The sequence below is a fragment of the Canis aureus genome, chromosome 5 (assembly GCF_053574225.1).
Source record: "Canis aureus isolate CA01 chromosome 5, VMU_Caureus_v.1.0, whole genome shotgun sequence".
Classification (NCBI taxonomy): Eukaryota; Metazoa; Chordata; class Mammalia; order Carnivora; family Canidae; genus Canis; species Canis aureus.
This window is the reverse complement of record NC_135615.1, coordinates 56,851,087-56,865,351: the sequence shown is the minus strand read 5'-3', so window position 1 is coordinate 56,865,351 and position 14,265 is coordinate 56,851,087. Positions and strand designations below refer to the sequence as shown.

General features: G+C 48.8%; 2 long non-coding RNA genes across 3 annotated transcripts; one reads left to right on the top strand and one right to left on the bottom strand.

The window, feature by feature from the left end:
* Positions 1-1,306: 1,306 nt before the first annotated feature.
* LOC144314251 (uncharacterized) lies at positions 1,307-3,363 on the bottom strand. Its single transcript, XR_013380076.1, has 2 exons — positions 2,018-3,363; positions 1,307-1,932 (listed from the first exon to the last, which is right to left on the bottom strand). It is a non-coding gene; the product is annotated as an uncharacterized LOC144314251 (long non-coding RNA).
* LOC144314250 (uncharacterized) lies at positions 2,658-14,061 on the top strand. Of its 2 annotated transcripts, none has more exons than XR_013380075.1 (3): positions 2,658-3,021; positions 10,084-10,266; positions 13,702-14,061. It is a non-coding gene; the product is annotated as an uncharacterized LOC144314250 (long non-coding RNA). The 2 variants fall into 2 exon arrangements; XR_013380074.1 differs by having other exon boundaries at positions 2,659-3,021; positions 10,084-10,216.
* The last annotated feature ends 204 nt before the right edge of the window (positions 14,062-14,265 follow it).

Below are 14,265 nucleotides of genomic sequence, written 5' to 3'. Positions count from 1 at the left end.
CACTCGGCCGGACTTGGGGTGCAGCTCCCCAAAGGCATGGGGCAGCCTCTACCCAGTCCAGCAGAGACTTGAGGGGATCCCAGCGGAGGGCTTGCTCTGTCTTGTGCCCTAACGATGGAGTAAGAGGCAGGTGCAAAGGGCCTGCTCCGGGTGCTTGGGACAGCCATCCGAGCCAGGCAGGCGGGCGGCCACATCCAGTGCAAGCGCGGCAGCATTTGGGCAAGGCTCTGGAGATGCCACAGAGGGGATCAGAAACACAATGTTGGCGATGGCACGTGTTGATTCTGGTCCGGCTCCGCTGCGAGCTGACGTCCGCTGCGGCCGGCGAGGAGGGGAACGCAGCAGACAAGTTAGTGCAGGGAGCAGCCCGCATGGCGAGGACGGGACACACAGGACGCAAGTGTGGGGCATTCAAGGGAGCCCTCGAACCTACAGGAAGAGGCGTGCTGCGGCCGCAGCGTTTCCAGGAGCAGAAGCTGGATGTCAGTGTCCCCTGAGTACATCCAGACCCTGCTCTGGGCTGCGGTGGCCCAGGAATGCGCGTTACACTGACACGTAGGCAGCCGGGGCCCGGCTGGCAGCGTCCCTGAGCATCACTGCCACCATGGTCTGGGTGGTCTAGGGGGGCTTTTTGGAGGACGGGAACCTTGAGCTAATCCTTCAAGAATGGGGGGAATTAAAAACACATGCAGACAAGGGGCGATGGTGAGAGATGGAGAGATCTGAACTTCTAAATGTATTTTAAAATAGGGATAGGGCAGCCTGGGGGGCTCAGCGGTTTAGCGCCGCCTTCAGCTCAGGGTGTGACCCTGGAGTCCCGGGATCAAGTCCCATGTCGGGCTCTCTGCATGGAGCCTGCTTCTCCCTCTGCCTGTGTCTCTGCCTCTCTCTCTCTCTCTCTCTCTCTGCCTCTCATGAATAAATAAGTAAAATCTTTTAAAAAATATTTTAAAATAAACAAACAAATAAATAAAATAAAATAAAATAAAATGAAATAAAATAAAATAGGGATAGTCGCCAATAGTGTGGATACTATGATTCCTTTTTTTCTTAAAAACATGTACAAATAGGGGCACCCGGGTGGACTGGTCAGTTAAGAATACAGCTCAGTTTCAGTTCAGGTCATGACCTCAGGGCCCTGGGATCAAGCCCCACGTTGGGCTCCATTGCTCAGTGGGGAGTCAGCCTCTCTCCCTCCGGCCCTTCCCCTGCTCACGCATATACGCATGCTCTCTGTCTCTCTCTCAAGTAAATTAATATTTTTTAAAAGTATGACTGTATATACATATGCATATAAATGCTCAAATATTAGTGACATATGGAACAATATTTATTAAAATATTAGCTATGTTGTCATCATTGGGTGGTTTTTACTTCTTTTTGCTTATCTGTATTTTCCAATTGTTTCCCAATAAGCACATATTACTCATGTGAGGTAGGGAATATGGGCCGCCCTAAGTCCTGTCCGTATGTAAATGCTTCATGTCAGAAGCTGCTATCTGGTGTAAGTTGGAAATCTTCCAAGGTGTTACTGGAATAGCAGATTTCCCCGGTTCCTGGGGCTCGTAACATGATGCCTTCTGAACGTACCCTCTGTACGTTTGAGTCCGTCTCCACACGGTGCCAGCTGGTGAAATGGAATCACGATAGTACCTCCCTCCTAGGTTCCTCCCGAACTCGATAAATGTTATTATTGGCTTCTCTCCCCCGCCCCTCCACACACACCAGAATCTTAGGTGCGTAGCCCTCTCAAGCTTGGACGTGAAGGTGGTGTAGACCCGCTAGGGCCTCTCACAACGTCACATGCTTGTGAATGACCAGGAGATCTTTGTTTGTTTGTTTGTTTGTTTAGATCTTGTTTAAATGGGAATTCTGACTCAGGAGGTCTGGGCCTGAGATTCTCCATTTCCATCACCTCTAGGTGATGTCATGCTGCTGAGACAAGAACGGAGGGATGCGTTAACGTCTTTTTACAAAGTCCAGGAACAAAATGCCCTCAAAGGTACCCAGATATTACCTATCACATGGATTCTCTGCTCCCTTGGGCAGCTCTGTCATTCTAGCAGTAAACGTACACGCTTGCTCCTGTCCATGAGGCCCCGTGCTGAGTTCCGGGAAATCACGCTCTCTGTTACACGGCAGGGCCCCTACCCTTAAGGAGCTTGCATTCATCAGCGTAAAAATGTAGGCAGCTGTGAAGAGAACGTACCCCGGGTGCTACGTGAGGGCTCCAGGCAGTGAACGAGAGCAAGATCCCAAGGTCTATTTTAAATTCTGTAGAGAACTCACGTCCACATGCTTACTTTGAAACGTTGAGGATTAACACATGCTCCAGATGCAGGATCGCATGAATAAGTCTTAACAGCTAATGGGAGTCATGTCTCTCTATATAAATATATGCTCCCATAGGATATGTGAGGTTGTGGGGTATTGTTTTCATAGTCGCAAGTCCTCCCCACTCCTTGTTGAATGGAAGCACCAGAGGCTGAGATATGGAAGTCATCTGGAACATGAATGCATAGGCTTGTGGCCATACCGCACCATTGTATCCATTGTTCGAGGAACATGTTTGTCTCATTTGGCTGTATTCTGTGTTCAGCTCCTGCTGTATTCCATTTGAAGATTATTATTTACTATGGAAACGGTGATGTCACATTGGTGTGGGTGGGGATCAGGCCATGAGTCAACACAAAATAGTTCATCACACAGGGTACAAGTTACCATCAGGCCTAGGAGCTGCCAGTTTGTGCAGGCGCCCCTCCAGGTTTGCGTGGCGCAGTCTGACAGGCTGTGGGGTGGCACGCTTGGTTTCGAGAAAGTGTCCATATTGGGTATTTTGAATGGCATGCGTGGCCTGGCACAAGCAGGTGAGCCCTGCTGAAACCGGACACGGTCTGCCCACAGGAGCGACTGGAAAGGAGAGGTGATTTAATGGGGCACGTTGAGATAGGTTGATCCACTGTTGGACGATGTTCTTGAGCGATGATTGCCCTAGGAAGTGACATAAGGACTTTCCATCAGGTGGGGACGCTTTGGAATGGGAACTCCTGGAAAATGGGGCTCTCCGGGAGTCCCTGGGGTTGAGCAGGACTGAGGTTGGCAGCAAGTGCCATGGGGAGCCACAGGGCCACAGGCCCAGCTCATGGGGATGGGATGCCACCAAGCCTGCCCAATGGTATCAGCTGTTGTCAGCAGGTGTGAGTGATGTTCCGGACATTACATCCTCTGACTCTCTCAATAAGCTGTCTCTGTGAGCTGTGTGGTAGTGTCGCTTCCATCTCACAAGTGTGGAAACTGAGGCTTACGGAAGGCAAGAACTTGCCAAAGGTCATAACGGAATGATGGAGCAAAAGGAACCCATTCTGACTCCAGAACCTACCTTATTAGACACCGTCCTATGTCCTTAAAGAAAAAGATGAAATCTCAGAGTTTCCTGTATTCTACTAAAAGTGTTCTGTTATCACTGGATCCATGAAACACACACTGTGGTCTGTCGACAGAGCACCCATCAGATGGGGGGGTGGGAGCTGGAGGGGACCAGGTCCCTCTGCCGGTTGCCCTGGTGAAGGCGGTGACATCTCAGGCCGGGGTCTGTGCGGGATTACCATCGCCTGATATGACAAAGCTCCCGTCAAGGCCTCGGGCGTGTGCTAAGCAGCGCTCAGCAGGCGAGGGGGACTTTCCAGGGCTATATTCCAAGTCGCTCAGCCAGTGAGGAGCCAATGCTGCGGCTACAGGCGTCAGCCCCTGATGGCTCTGCTCCTCCGCATGCCGCCCAGGGACCTGGTGACTGCGTGAGCCCGAGGGCACCCGTGGTGGGGGGGCTGCAAGCTGGGGGGAGATGGAGGCCGGGCCTCCACCGGATTCGCAGCCACTTAGCGTTGCACACACTCCTCCTCTCAGCTCCCAGAGCCTTCTCCTCGCACAGTTTGCCCCTGAGTTAGTCACCTCTGCACACACCTGAGTACACCAAGTGTTCCCCTTGTGCCAAACGTGGGGCGTTTGGGTGGCAGGGAGGGGTCAGCGGGCCATCCGCCTGAGGCCCCTGCCTGAGGGAGACATTTGTCAAGGAGGAGGCTGCGATGTCACAGGTGCTGATTTCACCCGCAGACTCCCTCTTCTAAGTCTTTGCGTACGGATTGAAGGCTCAAAGCAGAAAACAAAGATGAAAGCCCTCTGTCTAGAAGCTCAAGGACAACCGGTCCTCTGCTTCTAATGGCATCTGGGTCTGAGAGGAAGGGGTTCAGCCCCCGCGGTCCGAGGCCGAGTCTGGATGAGCTGTGTGCCCTGGTAAGAGTGATGGGTATTGAAAAAGGGCTTTGTGACTCTGACGTCATACCTGAGTGTGAGCTGCTGTTTTAATTACAGAAAATACGAGTCTTAGAAAACAGCCAAGAGGGGGCACCTGGGGGCTCAGTGGTTGAGCATCTACCTTTGGCTCAGGTCATGATTCCAGAGTCCTGGGATCGAATCCTGTGTCGGGCTTCCTGCAGGGAGCCTGCTTCTCCCTCTGCCTGTGTCTCTGCCCCTCCCCCCATGTGTGTGTGTCTTTCTCATGAATAAATAAATAAAATCTTTTTTTAAAAAATAGCCAAGAAAGGAAGTTCAGGAACTGGGGCAGATTAGAAGTAACATTGGGGGTTCTGTAAGCCAACCAGGAATCCCACATGATACAGTGCCTTCATTTTTGCTCCCTGGGCAGATTGGTGGTTTCCAGATTCCCTTTTCAGTTCTTTTGTCGGGGGGTGGGCGGGGAGCCTTAAGGCACACTCATGTGTTTACTGTCCTCTGCGTCTCTGGACTTCTCCGCGCCCCCCCGCACCCCACCCCCCAAGGGCTGTGACATAAGTCTGTGCAGCTTCTGCCCCAGGTAGCTGCAGGGGACACTGTTCACAGCAAAGTCTCTGTGAGTCGGACCGTTGGTTCTTGAACTTGGGTGCACGCTGGAGTCACCTGGGAACTTTAAACATCATTGACATCTCGGGCCCTCCTCTAGAGAGTCTGGTTCACCGGGTCTGGGAGGCAGCCTGGGCATCGGGACTCGTCAGGCTGCTCAGGTGGCTCTAACATGCAGCCCAGCGTGAGAGCCACAGGATTAGGCTCTGCTGTAAGTGGCAGCCACGGGGGGGGGGGGGGGGGGGGGGGGGGAGCGGGGGGGAGTGTGGCGTGGTCTCTCAGCCCCTCCGATGGGCCCTGCCCATACGCGTGTCATCTTCAGTGACCTGAACGTGCCAGCAGGGGAGATCACAGACTAACCACATGCTTCTCTGCCTTTTGAGTCATGGTTTCCCTTGGGTTGGGATTGGGGCTGAGGAGAGCGTAGGTACTGACCTCTGAGCCTTTGAAGACTCCCTCTTACTTCCTGCATCCTTCCGAGGGCTGAGGGAGAGGCAGGCGTCTAGGCCGGCTTCCGAGGGAGAGGCAGGCGTCTAGGCCGGCTGCAAACACGGGGTTCGTCAAGCCCGGCTTCGGAGGCTGCATAACTCTGGTGCTCTGCCCAGGGGAAGCATGCTGTTTTGATCTCCTGGCTGAGTGATTTAGGCCCTCAGAAGAATCTGGCTTATTTCCCCTGGTGCCTAGGTTATAAATCAGCCACTGTTAGCAGCTGCGTTTTACTCTTTCGGGCCACAAGGGAACTGTAGTAGTTTTTACTGAATTAGCAACTTAATTGCACTAAATATAGCACTAATGCCCCCAAAAAGTTATGGCAGCTCCCAGCGGCGTCTGGCTTCCTCTGTTCCTCCCCCTTCTCCCCCCACCGCCCCTTCCCCCCAAAACTCAGAGAACAAGTTAACCTCTGAACGCTTCAAGTTATTAAATCCCAGCTTCTGGAATGAATGCACTTGGTTTTGAGTATGTCGCTATCATTAAATCCTGCCCTGTGATGGTCATGTCACCGTTAACGCCCTTCAAATGTGAGGATGGGGGACATGACAACTCGACAAAAACGCAGAGAAATGAGACCCGCGTGTGGCGCCCCGAGGTCCGGGTTCGGCGGCCCAGTGGGAGGCTGGCCTGCCTCGCCCGCTGGGCGCTCGGGAACCGCTGGAGCTGCCGCCGCCGACTGCACCTGCCGCCGGGGAACTGCCAGGCCGGCGTCTTTGGCTGAAACCTTGCCTCTGGCCCGTGGACTCGGACTTGACATTCCAAAGTTAGTATTTCTGGTTCAGCAGAGGGATTCAAAACACACATTTTCTGAAAAGTTCCACATTCTTGAGCAGACAGTTGAATGTAGACTGAGCAAGAGGGAGAGAACCAAGGATGGGAGAGGCTGCTGGGGACGCCCCGGGATCGATGCCACCCCGTCCCCGGTAATGAAGCAGCAGGAACAAAAAACAACTCTGTGTCCCAGGATCCCCTTGCAGCTCGGTAAAGCCATGGACCACATCTGGCCAGCGAGGAGGAAGTGGAAGTACAGCACGGAACTTCCAGGAAGGCTCTGTCTACCAGGATCGAATCGGGTGCGATTTGTGTCCTTCTCTCCGTCTTCTCCTCCTTCCTTCCGCCTCCTGGCGTGTGGCCATAACGCCACGCGTCCGCAGCCACCGTGGACCATGAGAGGACTTCGAGGAGGGAAGCAGGGTGCCAACTAAAGATGCCACAAAGACAGGAGTCCAGGTCCCTGAGCATCGGGATCAGCCCTGTACGACTGACGTCTGAGCTTTTTATAGGGAAGAGAGGAAGAAACTTCTCTTGTTTGAGTTAATGTCATTTGGGGGTTTTAGTTACATGAAAACAAATCTACTTCTGAGTGATAGACTCTGGTAGGGCAAAATTAACGGAAAAGTTGTCTCTCAGTCTGTGTTAGCACATTTGGTCTATGGGTGTCCCCCTGCTAGAGCGAACGGCATCCCTGGAGAAAATGTACGTAACTACGTCTTATGCTCGGTGAGGTTAAGCAGCTTGCCCGACGTCACCTAGCTAACAGCGCCAGCGCCAGCACTGATATCCCACCTGTGCTCGTACTTGACCCCGCTTGCCCTGTCGCGGGAGCATGACTTACTAATCTCAAGTCTGCAGACTTTGGAGGGCTTTTTTTAAAAGATTTTATTCATGGGCGCCTGGGTGGCCCAGTCGACTGAACATCTACCTTCCACTCGGGTCATGATCTCAAGGTCCTGGGATGACTCCTGCTCGGCAGGGAGTCTGCTTCTTTCTCTCCCTATCAAGATATTTGTTTGTTTATTTGTTTATTTGTTTATTTGTTTATTTGTTTATTTGTTTATTTATTTATTTATTTATTTATTTATTTATTTATTTAATAGATAAAGCACAAGCAGGGGGAACAGGAGAGGGAGAAGCAGGCTCCCCACCAAGCAGGGAGCTCCATGTGGGGCTCCATCCCAGGACCCCAGGATCATGACCTGAGCCAAAGGCAGACGCTTCACTGACTGAGCCACCCAGGTGCCCCCAGACTTTGTGTTTTTTTATTTTTATTTTTATTTTTTTATTTTTTGACTTTGTGTTTTTGATCAACATTATCATCACGTTTAATCCTCGGCAGGCTGTGTAGCGGTCAGTTCTGGCCTGAATCCACCCCAGACCCGAGGAGCCTGGGAGAAACTTGGTTACTCCAGACACATTGCCCCTTCTGGAATCTGCCAGCCTTTACGAGTAAGGCTTTTGTCCATCTCTCCTTCACCTAGTCCCCACCTGTGATGCTCCCAGTCAATGCTTATAGACTCTGCATAACAGGAAGGAGGAGGTTCATGAGAAGTTACTTTTGCTTAGAAGATTTTAGTAACAGGTGGTTCTGTGGATGGGGTTCATTGGCCTTCTCCAGCTGTGCGTTCCCATCAGGTCAGTTACTGTATTGAGAGAGCGCTGGATAACTGACGTGGCTGATCATGGAAATGAGATTTGTCAACCCATCAACATTAAGAAGAAGGGAGAGAGAAGCCTCTTTGTTTATTTGGGCCATTCTGGTTCAATGAGTGAGGGTGACAATGAAATTTAAGTTCTGCCCCAGAAATACCAACGAAGTGACAAGCTGTGTGCTCCTGTCTCTACACTGAGGATAGTCTGTTACCTTAACGTGGAGCCCGCAGCAGAGCTACAAGGGTCATGCTGGTTCCTGGAGCAAGGTGGCTCCGAGGGCAGGTGTACCCAGGGCCCAGCTCACCGCCTGCCAGTAGGATGAGCCTCCTGAGTTGACGGTTTGTTGTTTAAAGAGTTGAACAAATTTCTGAGTGCCTGTAATGCTGACCCTGAATAATGTTTTCTCAGTGTCATACCTTTTTTTAAAATTTTACTTATTTAGTCATGAGAGACAGAGAGAGAGAGGCAGAGACACAGGCAGAGGGAGAAGCAGGCTCCCTGCAGGGAGCCCGACATGGGACTCGATCCCGGAGCTCCAGGATCACGCTCTGGGCCAAAGGCAGACGCTCAACCGCTGAGCCCCCCGGGTGTCCCAGTGTCATACCTTAACATAGTGGTTGACGTGGGAGTGAAACCAATCATAAAAGTACGTAAGACATAGTTATATAAACACCTAAAGACGGGTCCTTTGTGCCTAATGTTAACACACGGTCACACTTGGAGGAAACAAATTAGGTTTCCCTACATGTAACAGAAAAATCAAAATCATGGTGGCTTAAACAAGATTTAAAACTTTTCTTCTCTTTGATTTGAAAGAAGTCTGCACAAGCAGGCAGCATCACATCATCGAGGACCCAACCTATCCTGTCTTCCTGCTCCATTTTTGTGGCTTCTATTCCCAGAGTCCTCTCGTGGTCCGAGCTGGCTGCTGGGTGTCCTGTGACTACGTACAAGGTGTGGTCCTTCAGAATGACAAAAAGCAGGGAGTCAAAAAAGGAATTCCCCTACCTATGTATGTTCCAGGTGGTCTTTCTGGAACCCCTGTGCCAAAACTTGCACTTGTATCCAGTTGGCCAGAACTGCATGCTCAAACTTCACTGCAAAGGAGGCTAGGACCTCCTAGGTGGGCTCACTGCCACTGGGGCTTTTTTGCCTCTAATAATACAGGCTGGCCGTTCTCAACACATTAGCTCTTGGAGATTGTTTATGCTCTTGAAATATATTAAGAAACCCAAAGAATTTTTGTTTATGTGGTATCTATTAAGACTTACCTTATTAGAAACTAAAACAAAGATTAAATATTCATTTGTTTATTCATTAAAAAATTATAGTATCTATATCAAACCATCACATTGTACAGTTTAAAATCTTCTAATTTTACATGTTAGTTATACCTCAATAAACCTGGAAAAGAATTAAAATAGATCCAAGACCTTCAAAAAAAATTAAAACATAAAGATAAAAATTTCAGGGGCACTTGGCTGGCTCAGTTGGAAAAGCATGCAACTCTTGATTGATCTTGGGATCACAAGGTCAAGTCCCAAGTTGGGTGTAGCGATTACTTAAATAAACAAACAACAAACTTTTAAAAAATAGAGAAAATAAAATATAAATAAAATTGCAATTATATCCCTTTTATGTGTTAATAACATATTTTTTTCCAATGTGGAGAAAAAGGATGAGAAGAGTGATATTTCTTTCCAATTTTGCAAATTAAAAAAAAAAAAACCAAATCTAACAGAAGACAGCCAAATTCTCATATCTGCTTCTGCATTGACTCTGTTGCAGTGTGTTGTTCTGGTTGAATTATATGAAGAGAATCTGGTTTCACACAGATGTGTGAGTTGGAAAATGGAGAAATGTTTTTAAACCTTTTTAGATAATCATAGATACTGTTCTTTGATACCACCCCGAAACTCACGTGGCAGTTTCTTAACGGCTAGTTGCAGTGTGGAATCTGAAATTGCATCCGTGACTATTTTGTACTCTGTTCCATTAAAATCCATTGGTCCATCTAGCACATTGAACACGTGTTTTATGTGCGTGCGGTTTCGTAAAATCACCTAGTGCTCATGTGGAAAATATTTGTTCACGGACTTATACAGACCTTTCAAATGTTGACACATTTCATTATATAACATTTTTTTAAAAATCACATTTTTAAGTGCCACTTCGATCTCAAAAATAAAGCCCACTTTTGGGGGAGTTGTCAAGCTTGTGATGACAAATACAAGTTTTCAGGAAATTCCAATTTTCACTTCACAGGTTGGATGTCATCGTGGGCAACACAGCGTCAGTGACTTCCCTTGAAGTGACAGACTCACTCTGTTCAGTGTGGAGGGAATGCCGGCCAAGTACGCGAGTCGAAGGCTTTGAGAACCATGGAGTGAGCCGGGAGGTCAGTCAGGGCGTCACTTGAGCCCAGGGACCAGAAAGGGGACCCCACCGGTGAGTCGCTACGGCCTCCAAGGGGCCGAACGAGACACAGACACACGCTAGTCTAAATCTGTTCTCTTTGGAGCTTGGTAGATGGAGCCCTTCGCCGTCTTTCTGCCTTCTGGAAAAATCTGCACATGTTTTTGTGGCTCCTGTTCAGACTGTTGGGGGGTGGTGGCATCCTTCCTGGCTCATGTGGGGTCAGGCCAGTCCCAGAGGCCCAGGAGGAAGAGCCCCGGGGGGACAGTGGGAGGGTCTCGGAGGGACCAGAGCCAGAGCCCCGGGGGCCGCAGCGGGCGCCGACATCCTTGCACAGCACCCAGAGGGCCGAAGGGTATGAAGGGTGGCAAATGCTGCATCGCTCATCCTGTAGCTCTTCTGGGGAGGAGCCAGCCAGTGCACCCTTGGGTCCACCTCTGAAGGTACGGAGGAAAACGAGCTGCTGCTGCGGTGAGCAGTTTTCCCAAGATGTGCGGGGGGGCTGGATGAGGGAGTGATCGGCGAACCCCCGGAGTCTGACTCGTGGCTCTGCCACTGACACCGACCCGGGTTGGCCTCACACCGAGCATGAGCCACAGGGGGCTGCAGCAACAGCGTGTACGTGTGAAGAATCCACGCACGGGGGGAGCGACAGATGATGAGCACTCTGTCCTCTCTCCCGGGACCTTACGTGTGTGTCCGCGTAAAGGTGCTGCTCATAGCACAGCGCGCTTGTGCCCACGGGCACGTAAACACACCACGTCTACATCTGCGCGCCTGTGTGCTTGTCTGTCGACGTGTAAGCAGCAGTGACAATGGAAACCATTTCGCCGGGGCCTCAAGAAGGTGACATTAACAGTAACAGCACATGGAGAGAGATCATTTGCTTCTCTTCTTCCTCTATTCAAAAAATAATTTTTTTAAAGATTTTATTTATTTATTCATAAGAGACACACACAGAGAGAGAGAGGCAGAGACACAGGCAGAGGGAGAAGCAGGCTCCATGCAGGGAGCCCGATGCGGGACTCGATCCCGGGTCTCCAGGGTCACGCCCTGGGCCAAAGGCAGGTGCTAAACCTCTGAGCCACCCGGGATGCCCCAAAAATAATTTTATGAGCAGGTAGGAAATGAACAATAAAATTTTTAAAATCATTAATTAGCCTGGACTAAAGTGAAAAATGAGTCTCCCATCCTCTGCCTCAGAAATGATTATTACCAGTTCTTACATTACTCACCAAAATATATATATTTAAAAAGTGTACGCACACACACACATTCCTTTTTTAAGAATTTATTAAAGTAATAAATGTAAGGATTCAAACAGGAAGATCTCGGACTTCTTACATAAGCTTCATTTTCAGCCCCTTGTGTGTCAGCAGACTCCAGCACACATATTTGTGTCTATGATTTACACATGTGTAAGTTTTGTGCCGGAGGACAAATTCTTTGTTTCAGAAGAAAATTTCTGGAACCCAGAGCACTGATTTCCTTCCCAGTTCATCTGGTTATTAATCTTCTTAAAAGCTCAAGACAAATAAAATTCCCATATCTGAGACCTTTGTGGTATCCCAGAGGCAGGTGAGAATCATTCCCGTGGAGTTGTCTTCACGTTCTGATTTGTCATCAATTCTTAAGAGCCATCCAGTAAAGGTTTATTTAGTACAACTCTCTGTTGATTTTATAACCAACTGCTGACTGCTTGGGACATAAAACTCTTGATGATTTACAGGTAGTAAATGGGCAAGAAATCCATAAATCACATTCTATGAGAGGGTATAGGTGAACACACACACACACACACACACACACACAACCACCTTCAAAGGAAGAGTGGTAGGCATGTCCAGAAAATGCATATATTTCTAATTTGAGGAGAATTGGGAATTCATTGGTGAGAGGTCCATAATCAACAGCCCCCGTGAATTTAATTGTACCTGGTAATATTTTAATGTTCAGCAAGAGGCTCTGCCCTTTATTTATTTATTTAAGAGATTTATTTAATTTATGAGATTGATTTATTTGTGAGAGAGAGAGGGGGTGAGTAAGGGAAGGGGCAGAGGGAGAGGGAGAGAGAGCATCTCAAGCAGGGTCCCCACTCAGCAAGGAGCCCAGCATGGGGCAGGATTCCTGGACCCAGAGATCATGACCCCCCGGGCCAAATTCAAGAGTTGGAGGCTCAACCACCTGAGCCACCCAGACGCCTCTGCCTGCTATTTCTAAAAGAGGAGACTCTGGTTCCCACTTCTGAAATGTTTGGAGGAGTTTTCATCGAGACCTTACCCCGAAAATGATGAAACCTTCCCGAGAAGTTTTTTTTCCTACCAAGTCAAAAATGCTAAAGGTTGTCAGAGTCTTCAGATACTCTTGAAACTATTCTGTAACGGATATTTCTCAACGTGTAAACAGTCACTTAAAGATCTCTTTTTGTTTTCATGTATCTAGTATTTCTAGCCCCGTGTTTAGAAAAATCTCTGGTAATATGCTGAAGTCAGAAAAAAATAAGTTTCTAATTCCCAAAAAGTCCTAGACGTCCAGGAAAACTGACAGAGAAGGAGATACAAAGTGCAAAATCTTAAAAAACATTTTCATTTGGAAAGTGAAATTTAGTAAATATAAATCTGCTACCATGAATAATTTGCTTCCCAAAATACTGTATAACTAGAAATTTAGGATGCATTTAAGCAAAAAGCTGATATCACTTGGATCCCGATTCAAGCAAAATGAAGACATAAAAATAAAATAGAGAAAATCGCGGTAAATTGAACACTGGCTAGATATTTGAAGACATTAAGTGTAAATTTTTTAGACATACTAAAGGTGTGATTTTTTTTGAGTCTTTACTTTTTAAAGATATACAATGACATATTTTAGGATGATGTGATTTCCATATAAAAATCCAGTTGGGTGATACAAATATCAAAGCATCTTATGGTACACCTGAAACTCATAATGTTGTATGACAGTTATACCCCCATTTAAAAAAAAAAAAGAAGAAAAAATCTTTAAAAAAATAAAAAGATGAAAAACCCTAAAAAAAGATCATAAAAATCCAGGTGGGGTTGGGACACCTGGATGGCTCAGCGGTTAAGCTCTGCTTTTGTCTCAGGGCGTGATCCTGGAGTTCAGGGATCTAGTCCCACGTCGGGCTCCCTGCATGGAGCCTGCTTCTCCCTCTGCCTGGGTCTCTGCCTCTCTCTCTGTCTCTCATGAATAAATAAATAAAATCTTTAAAAAATAAAAATCCAGTTGGGGGATTGTGCGTGGGGCTGTAAATGCAGCAGGATTGGCCACGGGTTGAGGTTGGTGATGGTCACACAGGGTTCTATGTACTATTTTCTTGACTCTTGTATTTGTTTGAAATTGTTTATAATGTAGAAAACACCAGAACAGCTAAGTTGAACCAGAGTGGTCCTGAATTATCTGTTTGAAAAGTTCTTCATTTCTCTCTCTCATCCTGTCGTTCACCAGGAGCTGGGTGCCGGTTGTGTGCAGGGCCCTGCATGAGGCCTTTGGTGAGGGCCAAGTGCTGCGAGCGGCAGACGGCGCCTGGCACGTTGACCGTTGCTCAGGACCCAGCAGGAAGCCCTCTGTTGGTAAGAGGCCTACCTCACGGTCACTCTGCGGAGCTTCTGTCTGGGGACGTGGGGCCTCGGCCAGCCCTGCTCCCGGGATCCAGTGTAAACAAGGCCGGTGAGCGCCCAGAGGTCAGAAGCTGGGAACAGACACCCACAGCCAGCTCTTCACGAACAAGAGGCCTTATTTTTATGCGGTTGCCGCACCCTCTGCCAAGAAAGTGGGGAGGGCATTAAAAAGGCTGATTTTGTAGTAGAGAGCCACTCAGTGCAATTGAAACCAAGACCCATGCCTGGCACAGCAGAGCAAGAGGGGGAAAGACTGCATCTCCGGGAAGGGCCCCCCGCCCCTGCCCCGTGTAAGATACTCCCAGAGCTCTGCAGGAGGGAGCAGACGCAGAGCCACCTGCAGGGAGGGCCATCCTGCAGTTGGCCCATGGCAGAAAGAGGAAGCCCTAAG